The sequence below is a fragment of the Ylistrum balloti genome, unplaced genomic scaffold (genome assembly GCF_031769215.1).
Source record: "Ylistrum balloti isolate Yb309-2 unplaced genomic scaffold, AGI_CSIRO_Ybal_v1 Utg369772, whole genome shotgun sequence".
NCBI classification, from domain to species: Eukaryota; Metazoa; Mollusca; class Bivalvia; order Pectinida; family Pectinidae; genus Ylistrum; species Ylistrum balloti.
Genome location: NW_026781965.1, coordinates 1,812,225 through 1,824,579, shown reverse-complemented (window position 1 = coordinate 1,824,579; position 12,355 = coordinate 1,812,225).

Genomic DNA, 12,355 nt, shown 5'->3' with positions numbered 1-12,355 from the left:
CAGCACAAAGATAAGATTTCAACTATGTATCGTTGTAATCGTCATTAACATTTTATTTTTCGCCGAAAGGTGATAGATACAATACATCAACTAATGCGGACTTTGTGTTAAGTATTCCTGTGAGAGATGCTGCCCTTTTGTTCGTGACCATTTGGGTGGCAGCTGTTATTTTAATTCCTGTTTATCTAGATTGGAGTAAGAGTTGGTGTTCATGGTTAGAAGACGTTAGTATCCTGTACCCATGACTTTACCAGAGTAGGAAATTGTACCCATGTCCTTCCGAGGGAAGGAATTTGTACCCATGACCTTACCAGGATAGGAGTTTGTACCCATGATCTTTGGATAGAAGGAGTTTGTACCTATGACCTTACGAGGGTAGGAGTTTGTACACATGACCTTGCGAGGGTAGGAGTTTGTATCCATGACCTTACGAGGGTAGGAGTTTGTACCCATGTCCTTACGAGGGTAGGAGTTTGTATCTATGACCTTACGAGGGTAGGAGTTTCAACCCATGTCCTTACGAGGGTAGGAGTTTGTATCTATGACCTTACGAGGGTAGGAGTTTGTACCCAAGACCTTGCGAGGTAGGAGTTTGCATCTATGCCCTTACGAGGGTAGGAGTTTGTACCCATGTCGTTATGAGGGTAGGAGTTTGTATCAATGACCTATCGAGGGTAGGAGTTTGTATTTATGATCTTAGGAGAGAAGGAGTTTGTGCCTATGACCTTACGAGGGTAGGGGTTTGTATGCATGACCTTACGAGGGTATGAATTTGAACTATTCCTTACGAGGGAAGGAGTTTGTACCCATGTCCTTACGAGGGTAGAAGTTTGTATCTATGACCTTACGAGGGAAGGAGTTTGTACCCATGACCTTGCGAGTGTAGGAGTTTGCATATATGTCCTTACGAGGGTAGGAGTTTGTATCTATGACCTTACGAGGGTAGGAGTTTGTACCCATGTCGTTATGAGGGTAGGAGTTTGTACCCATGTCGTTATGAGGGTAGGCGTTTGTACCCATGACCTTACGTGGGTAGGAGTTTGTACCCATGTCCTTACGAGGGCAGGAGTTTGTATCTATGACCTTACGAGGGTATGAGTTTGTACCCATGACCTTGTGAGGGTAGGGAGTTACATCTATGTCCTTACGAGGGTAGGAGTTTGTATCTATGACCTTACGAGGGTAGGAGTTTGTATTTATTACCTTACGAGGTTAGGCTTTTTTTCCCATGACCTTGCGAGGGTAGGAGTTTGCATCTATGTCCTTACGAGGGTAGGAATTTGTATCTATGATCTTACGAGGGTAGGAGTTTGTATGCATGACCTTACGAGGGTAGGGGTTTGTACCTATGACCTTACGAGGGTAGGAGTTTGTATATATGACCTTACGAGGGTAGGGGTTTGTACCTATGACCTTACAAGGGTAGGGGTTTGTACCTATGACCTTACGAGGTTAGGAGTTTGTATATATGACCTTACGAGGGTAGGAGTTTGCATTTATGGCCTTACAAGGGAAAGTAATTGACTACAGAAGTGTATGGAAGCAATGTTATAGATGAAAATTGGTGTAGTACGTACACATCCGGGGCCCAGGTTCCTGCTCTCTAGGGTGATTATGTCATGTCTTTCTTTATCGACATTATAATAGGTCTTCTTGTTGTCTGAGAACCTCTGAAACACTTTTAAATGTCACTGTTAAGTACGAATTTATCAATATCGGGATAAAATCGATGTTTATCTGTCATTGCTGATGTCAACGTTTATTTATTTATAGATGTCTTACTTTCGATATTTACCTAGCAACTAGGCTTTAGTCAGAACGTGCAGTCGATTTCCATGGGTTGCTCACAAAGAAAATGGTTTCCAAGCTTTGAACCGGCAAGGAACAGTCTGATGTCCATTGGAAGTTTGTTGTTCATGCAAAGTACAAATTATGTTCCCGACTAGTCAGTAGCATGGATATATTGATAATCTTGGATAATTTAGTATTTACAAGTTAATTTACTAATTTTATGTCAGTGTCCTCAATGATAGGATATCGTGCGTGTGTCTGTACATGTGTTGTGCATGTGTGCATTTGTACAGTTTCTGTGCAGGTGTTGTACAAGCGTGCCTGGACGGTCACACTAGTACAGATAAGCCTGTAGGCGGAAGTTGTACAGGCTTTTAAACGTACTGGTTTTATACATGTGTGTACCATTACAGGTATCTGTACTGGTATTGTACACACGTGCCTGCACGGAAACAGTAGTACACGTGTGTGTATGTTGTGGCTGTAGATGTCGTTGAAGAATGCGAGTGGACATAACACATTTTTATTGAAACAGAATCTCAACACAATTTTAAGAAATAAAACAAAATACAGGCATTTGATATGTGTTGATTTTTCTTTGTATCGATCTTTTCCTTGCGCTATGCGAACCGTAGTTGTCCGTTCTGGGACAACTAGTCAGTTCCTGGTAGAGTACAACGTCATCGTCAATTTACAAGGAAAGTTCTACGGAGGTGCTATTACTTTATTTAGCATTAGACAATGCAGCAGCTAAACGAAGTTTTAATTTGTCCCCGATTGAAGCTGTAATTAGTCAAAACCTAAATGTCCATTAATACAAGTTGACAGGCAGACGGTAGCTAGATCAGATGCTATTAGGCTACTGATCTTGCGACAAAGCGACAGCACCACACACATCCGCGAGGAAAACCAAGACAACTAAATGACGAACTCAAGACCAATAATATGCAAGTGTTTTGCTCCATGCCACCCTACAGACATCTGCACGAAAGCTCATGGAATCAGAAAGCATCCTCATATTTCGGTATTATATCGACCAAATGCAAAGCAATGACTGTCGACTGGCATTGATTTCAGGCACACGGTAGTGTATTAGAATGTTAAAGTCTCCATAGCTCGCTAAGGTAAAACGACCTAATGATTGAGAAAGCTATAGTGACATAAATGGCAATAATAGCTCCTAACACGACACCATTCCCCAGTCACTAAATCTGCTTTTCAAACACGGATGGGAACCCATACTTATTTAGAGCAATGTTTCCTTGACTGTAAAATCGACTTTTTTTGGTAGAATTGTTTGTTCGAATGCGTATATGTTGCCAAATTCCACGTCCGACACCGAAATAAACTGGATACAAGATCAAGGCGACAGCGCGAGCATTGCTGTAGTGATCTGTCATAACTCTTTTGAGTGATAATAACTAATTGGAGATTTTTTAAAAACAATAGCAAAAAACTTAAATATCGTTACAATGTCCAAGAAAATGAAATTTATGACACCCTGACTAAAACAACAAGACATCTTGATATCAGCATATATTACATAACCAGGTATAAGGCATACATTACCGGTTATATATGCTGTACTATCGGTAACACGTTATACATAGTACTGTAGGTTGTATGTATTACATCATCAGGTATAGGGTATACTTTACTGGTAACATACATTACATAAATGAATAACATAAATGATAGGGTATGTAGTATGACGGTATCAATGACCGGGTATGTAGTATGACGGTATCAATGACCGGGTATGTAGTATGGCGGTATAAATGATCGGGTATGTAGTATGGCGGTATCAATGATCGGGTATGTAGTAAGGCGGTATCAATGATCGGGTATGTAGTATGGCGGTATCAATGATCGGGTATGTAGTATGACGGTATAAATGATCGGGTATGTAGTATGGCGGTATAAATGATCGGGTATGTAGTATGGCGGTATCAATGACCGGGTATGTAGTATGGCGGTATAAATGACCAGGTATGTAGTATGGCGGTTTCAATGACCGGGTATGTAGTATGGCGGTATAAATGATCGGGTATGTAGTATGACGGTATAAATGATCGGGTATGTAGTATGGCGGTATCAAAGACCGGGTATGTAGTATGACGGTATCAATGACCGGGTATGTAGTGTGGCGGTATCAATGATCGGGTATGTAGTATGGCGGTATAAATGACCGGGTATGTAGTATGACGGTATAAATGATCGGGTATGTAGTATGGCGGTATAAATGACCGGGTATGTAGTATGGCGGTATAAATGATCGGGTATGTAGTATGGCGGTATAAATGACCGGGTATGTAGTATATGGCGGTATAAATGACCGGGTATGTAGTATGGCGGTATAAATGACCGGGTATGTAGTATGACGGTATAAATGATCGGGTATGCAACATGTTACATTTACACATAAAAAATTGTGGATTCATCAGGTAAACGTTGCATTATCACATATATGGTACTATCGGGGACATATTAAAATGGGTACTTTATCGGGAATGCGTTACGTTTAAAGCGTTTTAGATACATACGTATATGTTTCATGATAGGCAATACTTTATATCATCAGCTATGCAATACATTACCAAGCATGTTAGTTATAATACCCGGGTATATAAGTTATATTACTGATATTCTTGGCGGCATAACAGAACCATTTTGTCATTAATATTGCTAGAACAGTATGAAAGTAATATCATCAACATCAAATTCCCTGTCGTGTATTTGTCAGGATTTAAAATTCTATCATCGCTGTCTTAAATGTCTGCATACTCCTAAGTCCCCTTTCACTATCAGTATTACCAAATTCCGTGGTCGTGTGCTTTTTCACGTGACGCAACATGCGAAGTTAGTATTACCGTAACAATATCGAACAGATGTACACGTGATGTGTCTCCCGCAAAATCGAATCAGCGAGAGCAATTTAATGTGTGTTTATCGCCTTTACTTGGTTAGTTAGCTTAGAAGTAGGTACGTCTATAATTTGTAACGTGTACAAACTTGGGTCGGTGAAGTAAGAAGGTCTATTGCTTTGTAATGTGTCTAGACTTGGGACGGAGAAGTAAGAACGTCTATAGCTTTGTAACATGTACATACTTTGGGCGGGAGAAGTATGTTCGTCTATAGTTTTGTAATGTGTACAGGCTTTGGGCGGCGAAGTATGTTTGTAGCTTTGTTCTGTGTCCAGACTTTGGGCGGAGAAGTATGGTCGTCTATAGATTTGTAATGTGTCCAGGCCCGAGGCGAGTATGTAAGTCTGTACCACTTATATATACTTCCTACTGCCAGAAGTATCGAATCAATTAAGGGGAGTAGTGTTCGGCTATAGCTGCCTCAATTATCGTTATCATTATTTCATAAAATCAATAATGACTAGCGATGTGAAACATATGAACGATTGCGAATTTTGAAAACCATAAAAAGTAACAATCGCTAAGATCTAGGTGCTTACAAGAGACCAAACTTGTACAAAAAAGACATCAACATTTTTATAACCGTTAAAAGCCATTGAACTTGAAAGAACGAAACAAATGGAACCAGATCGATTGGCCAAAAGACTAATCTTTCACCTTATGAATATAGAAGATATACTGTGTGCCATCATTGCAGACGAAAACCCCACAATGTTCGACACCACAAAACTGTCGGGACTCATTTCTGTCAGTTCTGCAGACCAGCAGTTATATATGTCTATATTTAGACACTATTCACATAATCAACTGGCTTGAAATATCCTCTCATGTCACATCAATACGTTGCCCTAATGAAAAAGACATAAATATATAGGCTCACTATTTAACACGTTGGAACCAGCAATGGTTTAATGACGTGTCCATTTCTCCTTTCTGGGACATATATCCACACTCAAATGAGTTCGAAGGATAAAAAGGCATTTAGTCTTTCAAGAACAGCTTTAAGAGTTAAGAGAACCTATGGGGATTAACACTTTGAGCTCATGAAATCCAACGTGAATTCAAGAGCTAAAGCAATTGCGGGAACACCGTCAAAGTCTACGAAAACTAGCGAGAGAGACCATGTCAAAAGCGGCAACGATCGAAACATTTATGTAACGTTTTACTCAAAATCACTCACAATGTACGTGGTAGTTAGAGGTCAGCATCCTTTAAAACAAAAAGTATTCACATCAATCGATTTTTAAACACCAGGGAACCACGTCATCACGGAAGTGTGATGACATCATCATCTCGATATCATCCAAATGTTTGAACAGAAGAGATGGTTCTGACAGCGCTTGAAATACTAATTAATATTAGAACGACAGGTAAAAAGGTGATATGGAATGTTTGAGTTCACAAATTATCTTTGTCTGTAATACACCTGGTTGAAACAGATTAACAGACTGTGACTAAGACAGAACATTCCACAGATCCGTAAATCTATAATGGTATATTTATTGATTGTCACTCAAACTTAGGGCTTGACCGACTTCCGTGTCTTTTAAATCGATGTACAGATTAGTTTGTCATCTTCTGGTACACAATGCAACATTTCCTGGTTACCATGAATGGTGGTCGTCATGGATACATCTTTATTTAAAGGTAGTGAGTGATAATTTAAAGCTTTCCAAAATCATGCCGCAACAGGCCCATTGGGTCTCTCGGTGAATTAGGCAAGAATGTCGATTGTTTCAGCTATCCGAAGGCTGGGAATTAAGAAATAATAGGAATTAAAGATACCACCAGACAGGACGCTTAACATAATTTTAATTAAGCAGTAACCCAAAAGTTAATTGAAGAGAACCCAAAGATGTTTAAGATTTATTATGAAGTTTGTCTTTGATTTTTTATTTCCATTTTAAAAGCACAGACAATTCAGTTGACCACTGGAAGTAAACAATGCAAAAAAAGGATTTGATGACCTCTGTGAAAAGAATATATCATAAAAGGTAAACTAGGTCGTACTCTAAGATAGAAGTTTTATCTGTCACATATCAAGACTTCAAAAATCCAGGAATGAAGTGTAAAGTCGTCGGATCACGTGGTCAATAACAACAAGAACAAGAGGTATAGGGGACATGTATAGTGTATCCCCTACATGGGTATTAAAGCAATAATACTGATAAAAAACTCATGGTCATGTATTCTATATCCTTTTTCAAGGTGCCAATGTACTATGGTGTACTAGCTCATGATGAACCATTATGGATGGCTCTAGATAAGGGTGGTCAAGAAAAGAAGTACAGCTTTAAGAAATCTGATTCCTGTGAACTTTGCTGAAATCATGGTTTCTGCCTGCCAATTATCAGGATTCTTGGTCTTCTGAAACTTGTAAAGATTATAATAATTTTGAAACAAATTTGAACCCATGTGACCTTGGAAACAAGACAAGGGTCATTTATTGGAGGAAACTACAGCACTTCCTTACAGGTCACCTTTGGCAAATATCAGGACTCTTGGAATTCTGCATTTTTAGAATATTTTTTTTATATATAATTTTTAACTTTTTGAAACACTGTGAGCTTAAAACTAGGTCAAGGTCATTTACTTGAGAAATCATTGAAGCATTGTAATGGAAAATAGTAGTACTTGGGGTGTTATAAAAATTTGATAAGACATTTTTATAAAGTTTTGAACATACCAAACCCCTTTTACTTTGAAAATAACTGAAGATAATTTATTTAAGGGAAATTCACAGCAAAACACCTCAGATAAGCACATGCAAAATGGTGTTCTGAAGCTTGAGAAGATCTCAAAAAGATTTGACATTTTTGACCCCTGTAATTATGAAGAAACATGATGGTACTCCATCGTACGTACCTGCTGACATAAAGTCAAGACTTTGGGTCTTTTGGCATATAAGAAGATTCTTAAATGTTTAAAACATATTTGACACAAGTGACCTTGACAATAAGTCAAGGTGATTTGTATGATGACATTGTCATCAATGCATAGCACCCAATCCCTGGTATTTTTGGCCAAATATTAGTACCTTTGTCTTCAGGGCCTTAACATAATTCTTAAAATGTTACTATTTTTAATCAAATTTGACCCAGGTGACCTTCACAATAGATCAAGATCATTTGCATGAGAAAACATTGTTCTACTCTATCCCACGTATCTGCTGGTCAAACATCAATACAGTTAGTCTTCTGGAACTTGGGAAGGTTCTCAAAGATTTTTTAAAACCTATTTACCCATGTGATCTGAAAATAAACTTCGGTCATTAAGACAGATACCTGCTTGCCAAATATCAGGATCTCTGAAACTTAAGGAGAAGAATCTTACATTTTTTAACATTTTATTTCTGCGATCTCGAAATTAGGTCAAAGTCATTCATATAAGAAAAATTTCTAGGACTCTACTTCAGGTGCCCCCTGGCCAAATATCAGTACCCAGTTGTAAATAATTTTACAGAAGAAAGTTCAAAGATGACAAGACTACCAAACAATGAATTCTTCACTTTACCATAAGCTCATTGCCACTAAATTATGTCATGTCAGCTTAAACTTGATGAAATGTGGGCAAAATATTTGTAAAGCTAAGATTTAAGAGGAGACCCTTGAAAAAGCAAAGAGAAAAGGACCATGCATTCAAAAGTAGTAAGAATTTTCTGCTTCATCCATCACCAACGATATAAAGTAATGTCATGTCCTCCAATCAGAACCAAGTTTATAACAATGAAAACATCTGACATACATATACTGACAAGCATCCAACAAATCTAACTTCAATGTCAGAATGGATTTAAGAACGACCTTGCCAATGTTAGTGTGAAATTTTGAAGATTTCTATTTATGGGACAATACCTCAGAAAAATGACAAGTATTTGGGTTTGTTTATTGATGTTTCTCTGAACTATTGTAGAGAGGTTTTATTGGTGTTGGAAACCTTCCTGGCTAATTTCTACTGTTTAATGATGCAAACTTACCAAGTTCAAAACAAGTCAAAATTATTTTTCCATTTTCACAGTTTTTAAAAAATATCAGGTCACTGTTAAACCTCAATTAAATTGAATATTTTGATATTTTGCAGGTCAATCTCTCTGTAAGTTTTGTTTTATCAAACAATGATGGAGACACAACAGCATCAATGAAGTAATGAAATTATAGGTCTTAAAACTTTCAAATGCAATTTTAATACAAAAGTAAATATTATTTCAAAGCATTTCACATATAGAAATGAAGGATCATACATATATATTTTCAACAATAACATCATGTCTTACACTCTTTATCTTTCAAACAATAAAACAGTCATTGAACTGCCACCAGTAAACATGATAACAGTCTGTTACAGGTAGCAGATTTGGTGTGCAATGGTACCAAACACCTGGGTTCATTAACATAAATGAACAACATTTACCTCCATCACTAGTCCAGTTTAATAATGTCTACCTCCATCTCTAGTCCAGTTTAATAATGTCTACCTCCATCTCTAGTCCAGTTTAATAATGTCTACCTCCATCTCTAGTCCAGTTTAATAATGTCTACCTCCATCTCTAGTCCAGTTTAATAATGTCTACCTCCATCTCTAGTCCAGTTTAATAATGTCTACCTCCATCTCTAGTCCAGTCCAATAATGTCTACCTCCATCTCTAGTCCAGTTTAATAATGTCTACCTCCATCTCTAGTCCAGTTTAATAATGTCTACCTCCATCTCTAGTCCAGTTTAATAATGTCTACCTCCATCTCTAGTCCAGTTTAATAATGTCTACCTCCATCTCTAGTCCAGTTTAATAATGTCTACCTCCATCTCTAGTCCAGTCCAATAATGTCTACCTCCATCTCTAGTCCAGTTTAATAATGTCTACCTCCATCTCTAGTCCAGTCCAATAATGTCTACCTCCATCTCTAGTCCAGTTTAATAATGTCTACCTCCATCTCTAGTCCAGTTTAATAATGTCTACCTCCATCTCTAGTCCAGTTTAATAATGTCTACCTCCATCTCTAGTCCAGTTTAATAATGTCTACCTCCATCTCTAGTCCAGTTTAATAATGTCTACCTCCATCTCTAGTCCAGTTTAATAATGTCTACCTCCATCTCTAGTCCAGTTTAATAATGTCTACCTCCATCTCTAGTCCAGTTTAATAATGTCTACCTCCATCTCTAGTCCAGTTTAATAATGTCTACCTCCATCTCTAGTCCAGTTTAATAATGTCTACCTCCATCTCTAGTCCAGTTTAATAATGTCTACCTCCATCTCTAGTCCAGTTTAATAATGTCTACCTCCATCTCTAGTCCAGTTTAATAATGTCTACCTCCATCTCTAGTCCAGTTTAATAATGTCTACCTCCATCTCTAGTCCAGTTTAATAATGTCTACCTCCATCTCTAGTCCAGTTTAATAATGTCTACCTCCATCTCTAGTCCAGTTTAATAATGTCTACCTCCATCTCTAGTCCAGTTTAATAATGTCTACCTCCATCTCTAGTCCAGTTTAATAATGTCTACCTCCATCTCTAGTCCAGTTTAATAATGTCTACCTCCATCTCTAGTCCAGTTTAATAATGTCTACCTCCATCTCTAGTCCAGTTTAATAATGTCTACCTCCATCTCTAGTCCAGTTTAATAATGTCTACCTCCATCTCTAGTCCAGTTTAATAATGTCTACCTCCATCTCTAGTCCAGTTTAATAATGTCTACCTCCATCTCTAGTCCAGTTTAATAATGTCTACCTCCATCTCTAGTCCAGTTTAATAATGTCTACCTCCATCTCTAGTCCAGTTTAATAATGTCTAATGTCCTCCATCTCTAGTCCAGTTTAATAATGTCTACCTCCATCTCTAGTCCAGTTTAATAATGTCTACCTCCATCTCTAGTCCAGTTTAATAATGTCTACCTCCATCTCTAGTCCAGTTTAATAATGTCTACCTCCATCTCTAGTCCAGTTTAATAATGTCTACCTCCATCTCTAGTCCAGTTTAATAATGTCTACCTCCATCTCTAGTCCAGTTTAATAATGTCTACCTCCATCTCTAGTCCAGTTTAATAATGTCTACCTCCATCTCTAGTCCAGTTTAATAATGTCTACCTATCTCTAGTCCAGTTTAATAATGTCTACCTCCATCTCTAGTCCAGTTTAATAATGTCTACCTCCATCTCTAGTCCAGTTTAATAATGTCTACCTCCATCTCTAGTCCAGTTTAATAATGTCTACCTCCATCTCTAGTCCAGTTTAATAATGTCTACCTCCATCTCTAGTCCAGTTTAATAATGTCTACCTCCATCTCTAGTCCAGTTTAATAATGTCTACCTCCATCTCTAGTCCAGTTTAATAATGTCTACCTCCATCTCTAGTCCAGTTTAATAATGTCTACCTCCATCTCTAGTCCAGTTTAATAATGTCTACCTCCATCTCTAGTTAATGTCTACCTCCATCTCTAGTGTTTAATAATGTCAGTCTAATAGTTTAATAATGTCTACCTCCATGTCTACCTCCATCTCTAGTCCAGTTTAATAATGTCTACCTCCATCTCTAGTCCAGTTTAATAATGTCTACCTCCATCTCTAGTCCAGTTTAATAATGTCTACCTCCATCTCTAGTCCAGTTTAATAATGTCTACCTCCATCTCTAGTCCAGTTTAATAATGTCTACCTCCATCTCTAGTCCAGTTTAATAATGTCTACCTCCATCTCTAGTCCAGTTTAATAATGTCTACCTCCATCTCTAGTCCAGTTTAATAATGTCTACCTCCATCTCTAGTCCAGTTTAATAATGTCTACCTCCATCTCTAGTCCAGTTTAATAATGTCTACCTCCATCTCTAGTCCAGTTTAATAATGTCTACCTCCATCTCTAGTCCAGTTTAATAATGTCTACCTCCATCTCTAGTCCATCTCTAGTCCAGTTTAATAATGTCTACCTCCATCTCTAGTCCAGTTTAATAATGTCTACCTCCATCTCTAGTCCAGTTTAATAATGTCTACCTCCATCTCTAGTCCAGTTTAATAATGTCTACCTCCATCTCTAGTCCAGTTTAATAATGTCTACCTCCATCTCTAGTCCAGTTTAATAATGTCTACCTCCATCTCTAGTCCAGTTTAATAATGTCTACCTCCATCTCTAGTCCAGTTTAATAATGTCTACCTCCATCTCTAGTCCAGTTTAATAATGTCTACCTCCATCTCTAGTCCAGTTTAATAATGTCTACCTCCATCTCTAGTCCAGTTTAATAATGTCTACCTCCATCTCTAGTCCAGTTTAATAATGTCTATAATAATGTCTACCTCCATCTCTAGTCCAGTTTAATAATGTCTACCTCCATCTCTAGTCCAGTTTAATAATGTCTACCTCCATCTCTAGTCCAGTTTAATAATGTCTACCTCCATCTCTAGTCCAGTTTAATAATGTCTACCTCCATCTCTAGTCCAGTTTAATAATGTCTACCTCCATCTCTAGTCCAGTCCAATAATGTCTACCTCCATCTCTAGTCCAGTTTAATAATGTCTACCTCCATCTCTAGTCCAGTTTAATAATGTCTACCTCCATCTCTAGTCCAGTTTAATGTCTACCTCCATCTCTAGTCCAGTTTAATAATGTCTACCTCCATCTCTAGTCCAGTTTAATAATGTCTACCTCCATCTCTAGTCCAGT